Here is a 5,981-nt window from a genome sequence, read left to right on the forward strand (position 1 = left end):
TATATATATAAGACTATGTTAACTATACTGGAATTAACACCTTAAAAGAAAGTGTATTTACCTAAAGTAAATACTTGTTCTTAAATACAGCAAATAATTGCACCTCAGTTAAGGGGACCTGGTTGGTGAAGTGTCGTATAGCTGGGTCTCGGCTTTGAGGAGGCTGTGGCAAGTGTAACAGTCATTTTTGAGAGTGAGGAAACACGTAGCTGTAACTTTCTTTGTCATTTAGCTCTAACCAGTGTGTGGTGCTCGTAACATGTTCCTTCATGCGTTCAAGTCCTGCGTCAGCTATGAACTTCCGCTTTTCTAGTTTGTTTCGTTATTAACTGAATGTTTTTTACATTCTAGCAAAGGGAAGAGGGGGCAGTTGATTATCTAGTTGCATTATCCACCCCATCTGTTTCCTGTATACGACAGCAATTTCCACTTTGTGCCTTTGCCCATGGGGTCAAAAGCACATACAAATATTATTCTGGTTTTTTCAGTGAGAAGAAAGTTAAGTGCTCAACTTTCTTAACATCTCTTTGCTTTTTTCAGGCTTCAATCTTGTCATTAATATATTCTCTTGTCACTTTAATACCAAAAATGACTTTTCTGGTGTGAAGAGTAGGTGGCACACTTTGTAAGGTGTCTTGAGCCTGTGCTTTCCTGTGGGAGATTAGGACTGTCTGTTCTGGAAGTATGCTATTTTGAGAGGTAAACCTATTATTTTCAATTTAGAAATGGATTCAAGGTGTACGCAGAAAACATCTTGGGATTTATGACTAGTTTGTCATCATTGCATAAATAATTTTGAATTTTTTTTCCCATCATATGGTAATTTTTCTGAATTCATGCTTTGCAAAGGAACAAACTAAATATTAGGGATTGTTTGGTATTCATGTCAACAGTGGCTTCCCTGGGTGGTAAAATGTCACAGGTTGGGCTGGAGGGATGTTGAGATGGTGTGGGTGTGTTTTAATCAGTACAAGTATACTAAGAGGAAGAGTGTTGTGTTGACTTACAGATATTAAACTTATTACTCTGTTTATTTTAAAAATATTTCAAGTAGGCTAGAAAGGGTAGAGAATTATATAATGCCTTCTAGCTTCATCAAATCTTAACCTTCTGCCATATTTGTTTAAGATCATAAAACATTTTGGAAAAAGTTGAAGCTCCCCCTTTCTCCCTCCTAATCCCACAGGGTTTTCTTCTTTTGGAATGCACAGTATTTGATGGCTTTGAAAATTGATACTATATTTCTATCAGTGAGTAGTTGAGTGGTGGTTTCCATTAGGGAAATGAAATTTATGCACTTCCCACTTGCAGGCTATGATTAAACTGTTTCTGATGAGGTTTTACAGAGGTGATGTGGGGTCAGTGAGCAAGATAAGCGTATATATTTTGAAAAGTAAATTTGGTTAAATGTGGGCATTCACATTCTGGTTAGTTGTTTAGTTTAAATGACATTTTAGAGTCACTAAGTCATTTCTTCAGATTAATTGCTAATCTCAAATGCCTGGATGGTCACTAAAATGGACTTTTTTCTGTGAAGATTTTGTACTGTAGTTTTCAAGTGTGTTTTTCTTGAGTTGCATGAACTTGGTTGGTTTTGGTAATTTTCCTCCAAGCATTTCATCCAACTTAAGGAATTCTGAATACCTGTCTCTTTTACTTACTTTGTTTTTTTGGGTAAGTATGATACAAAAATCGAAAAGCTATTTATTTTTCCTTAATGCTGTGTGATTTAATTCTGCGGCATAGTTTTCATTGTTGTTCACCATTTGTTCAATTCTGGAGGTATGTTAAACTTGTATCACGTTTTCTAGTTGAAATTTCATTTTGATAGGTTCCAGAGAACAGAGGGAAAAAAATCTACTAAAATGTGATTTTTGTGTGTATGTGCGTGTTTTACAAAACCTTTATGTAAGTTATGTATCATAATTAAGGAGAAACTAGGAAAACAAATTAGAAAAAGATTTGCCAGTGATCCTATCACTCATATAATTTTTTTTGCCATCTATCTTTCTAGTTTTTTTCTGAAAAATATTTATAACATATTTTAACATAGTTTATAGTTTATCATGTGCATTTTCATGTAATATTATAAACAGTAAACTAGTAATTTATAAGTAATTCCTAAATTATAATTACTCTAAATACTATAAGGTGGAAGCTATGTACTACAGTAGTGGAAACACAGGCTTTGTTTCAGATGGACTTAGGTTTGGGTTCCTGCTTAGTTAGCTGTGTTACCTTGGCAGTCATGTAACTACTCTGTTTCCTCAAACGAAAAAAATGTGGCTCATAATAACCATCTTACAGGGTTATTTTAGAGATTAAATGAAATAATGAACAGCTCATTCATCCATATTGTGCCAGGAGCACAGTACATATTAAACTGTTACTATTGGAGGTTACATGACATTGAATACAAAGAGCAAGAATATTGGAAAAGGATCAATCATCTTGGGTTTGAATTCTAATGCTATCACTTCTTAATTTGCTTTGGGCAAGATTTAGAACTTCACTTATTCCTACTTGTACTCCTTATAAAAAGGGGATAATAAAAAAAAGGGGGATAATAATATCCATCTGCTAAGATTGTTATATCGATTATATGAGATAGAGACTATTATGTGACTGGCATATTGTGGGCACTCAAATACTATCATTTATATATATATATGTATATATTTAAAAGATTTTATTTATTTATGTGGCAGAGAGAGAGCACAAGCAGGCGGAGCAGTGGGTAGACGGCAAGGGAGAAACAGGCTCCCCGCAGAGCAGAGAACCTGACATGGGGTTCGATCCCAGGACCCTGGGATCACGACCCGAGCTGAAGGCAGACGCTTAACCGACTGAGCCACCCAGGCGCCCCATCACTGTTATTAATAAGGGGAATTACTTAATTGAAAGACAGGTTTAGACATTGTCTATTTAAACTAAATCAAGGTAGAAGCTTCTGGATGACCTAGATTGTATTTGTACTTCTTATCATGCCAGTACTTGCGGTTCTTGAGGACTTCGTGAGTAGTATGCTATTACTGCTCCTTGTTCCCAAATTTGGAGTCAGTAGCTGTCATTAAAACAGCCTGTAAGGAAGCAGTTTTGAGAGCTCTTCAATGTGTAATGAAAAACTACCAGATATAATTGTATATACGTGCTGAAATATATACCTCTACAAGTGTTTCTTATGTATAGGCTGTAGATTGTCTGCCTCCATCCCTCTCAGCCTGCATGTCTTTCTAGCTCCCAAGAGCTTTCCCGTGTACTTTCCCTCATCTTCATATTTTCTTCTTGACTTTAATATTTAGAAGCACCAGTTCATGTTATTATTCCTCCTTTTTATGATCATGATGTACCTCTGTTAGTTATTTATATATGTGTGCATCGAATTTGAGAACGGTCGTACAAAAGAAATCTTGATCATACTGTTCTCACATTCCACTCTATTTCCTTTATAATGAATGTCGCCTAGACCCTCCTTTTTATCAGTTTACATGTCATCATTTTACATTATAGAAGCAGTACCCCTTTTACTGAGTTTCTGTGTAAATTGCATGGCAGGGTTATGGGAGATGATGGGTTGGTTGGTGAACTCCTGCCAGGTGTGTGGCTTGTCTGAGTTGACTTGTCCTTGTTTGTGCTCAGGTTGCAGCCCTGTGCTTGTACCTCAGTGTGATCACTCTGTTTCCTCCTGTTGGCAGTCCTGTGCATTGACTCAGAAGCTGCTCTACTTATAAAAAATGTAAGATGGAGCTTACTTTCTCTTTACTGCACATGCGTGCATGCAAACACACATACACACACACACACACACACGCATAAATGCAGAAATACACACATACATACACACACACACTTCCCGCCTTGAAGTAAAGAGACTGCATTTGGTTTTAGATGGAGTCAGTAAAAGGAGACAAAATTAATAAATTCATAAATTTTGCCAGAAAGCTAAAAATGTCTGTTTTGGAGATTGGCATTCAGGGGTGTAAATACAGTCTAAAAATTTTCTAAATTGGCATTTGAAATGCTTGCTTAAAAATAAGTAACCAGAAGACATTCTTTTAATATTCTGGGATCAGGAGCTGGTAAAGGTGACTCACCTTTTGTCTGAGAGTTTTTAAAGCATGTCCAAAGGGTACTTCAAGGGGAAAAACTATTCTCCTTCAAGTTTATTAAAGAACTAACCATATTCTAATCTCACTTTAAGTTATACATTTTTATTTTACATTTTGATATACATTTTAGTTTTCATTAATAGTTACTCTCAAAGACCTAGTATATTCTTATTGAATGAATGACTATCTCGTGACTATTAACTATTGATTTGTTACTAGTTTTAAATTATGTTTAGCATTTGCAAGGGCTTCCTAATAGATTCTGTCATTTGATCCTCATAATCTTGTGAGTTAGGCAGGAGAGGAATTTTCTCCATTTTGTAGGGAACTTGGGTAGAATTGCTCACGTGTCATTAAATGATGACTCCAGGGTTTGAATTTAGGACTTCTAGCTTCTAATTTTATGCTTTTTGCTCAGTGCTATGCTGTTTCCCCGTATTGATGTGGAAGCATTTCGGTACTTCGTATTGAACAGAGTTTTGTTGAGGGCACAACTTTAAGTTCTCGGTCTTTGTGGATGAATGTAAGGACAAGATTTCTACCCTCAAGGAAGACTGTTAGTAAGTAAATAAGTAGATAAGGTAATTATTGTGCCTACAATAATAATGACTGGTACATAGTAGGTGCCCAATAAATGTTTACTGACTAACTGAATAAGTGAACAATGTGATAAAAAGGGAGTAAACAGTGAGTGTACGGTCCCATATAGATAGATTGACTGGAGAAGGTTTTTCTTTTTTCTTTCTTTCTTTTTTTTTTAAAGATTTTTATTTATTTGACAGAGAGATAGGGGGTACAGAAAGGCAGAGTGGCAGGCAGACGGAGAGGGAGAAGCGGGCTCTCTGCGGAGCAGGGAGCCCGATGCGGGGCTCGATCCCAGGACCCTGGAAGGCAGACGCTTAACTGGCTGAGCCACCCAGGTGCCCCTAGAGAAGGTTTTTCTGAGGAAGTGACATCTAAGCCAGAGAAAGAGCATTTCAGACAAAAGGACAGCATATGCAAAGGTCCTGAGTCAGGAAAGAACTTGACTTATTTGAGGACACCAAAGATGGCGGTGGAGCTAGAGCATAGTAAGGTGAAGGGATAGGAGTTCAACATGAAATTGAAGAGAAAAAGGCCAATTATGTGGGGCCTTGTAGACCATGGTAAGAAATTTGGCTTTTATTCTAATGTTGGGAGACAATTTTCCCTGTGTCTTGTGTTTCTGCACTGACTACTTTTGTTAATAGCAAGCGTTCTTTGTTTTTATTATTATTAAATGATTTTATTGTTATGTTGATCCCCATACATTGCATCAGTAGTTTTAGATATAGTGTTCCATGATTCATTGTTTGTGCATAACACCCAGTGCTCCATGCAGAACGTGCCCTCCTCAATACCCATCACCAGGCTAACCCATCCTCCCAACCCCCTCCCCTCTAGAACCCTCAGTTTGTTTTTCAGCGTCCATCGTCTCTCATGGTTCTTCTCCCCCTCCGATTTCCCCCCCTTCATTCTTCCCCTCCTGCTACATTCTTCTTCTTCTTTTTTCCTTTCTTAACATATATTGCATTATTGGTTTCAGAGGTACAGATCTGAGATTCAACAGTCCTGCACAATTCACAGCGCTTACCAGAACACATACCCTCCCCAGTGTCCATCACCCAGTCACCCCATCCCTCCCACCCCACCCCCCACTCCAGCAACCCTCAGTTTGTTTCCTGAGATTAAGAATTCCTCATATCAGTGAGGTCATATGATACATGTCTTTCTCTGTTTGACTTATTTCGCTCAGCATGATACCCTCCAGTTCCATCCACGTCGTTGCAGATGGCAAGATCTCATTCCTTTTGATGGCTGCATAATATTCCATTGTATATATATATATATACC

General features: G+C 37.5%; 1 protein-coding gene across 32 annotated transcripts in view; it reads left to right on the forward strand.

Annotated features, from left to right (window-relative positions):
• Positions 1 to 5,981, forward strand: part of SIPA1L1 (signal induced proliferation associated 1 like 1) — a 385,985-nt gene that overhangs the window by 63,971 nt on the left and 316,033 nt on the right. For 2 of the 32 annotated variants that reach the window (XM_032405449.1, XM_032405456.1), the window contains one exon: positions 3,640 to 3,736. The exons of the other annotated variants lie outside the window; for them this stretch is intronic. The gene's annotated coding sequence lies outside the window, so the exon portion shown is untranslated. The remainder of the gene's footprint in view (positions 1 to 3,639; positions 3,737 to 5,981) is intronic. 32 annotated transcript variants of the gene reach the window in all.

This window comes from Phoca vitulina, unplaced genomic scaffold (genome assembly GCF_004348235.1).
Source record: "Phoca vitulina isolate PV1807 unplaced genomic scaffold, GSC_HSeal_1.0 scaffold7, whole genome shotgun sequence".
In the NCBI taxonomy this organism is placed as follows: domain Eukaryota; kingdom Metazoa; phylum Chordata; class Mammalia; order Carnivora; family Phocidae; genus Phoca; species Phoca vitulina.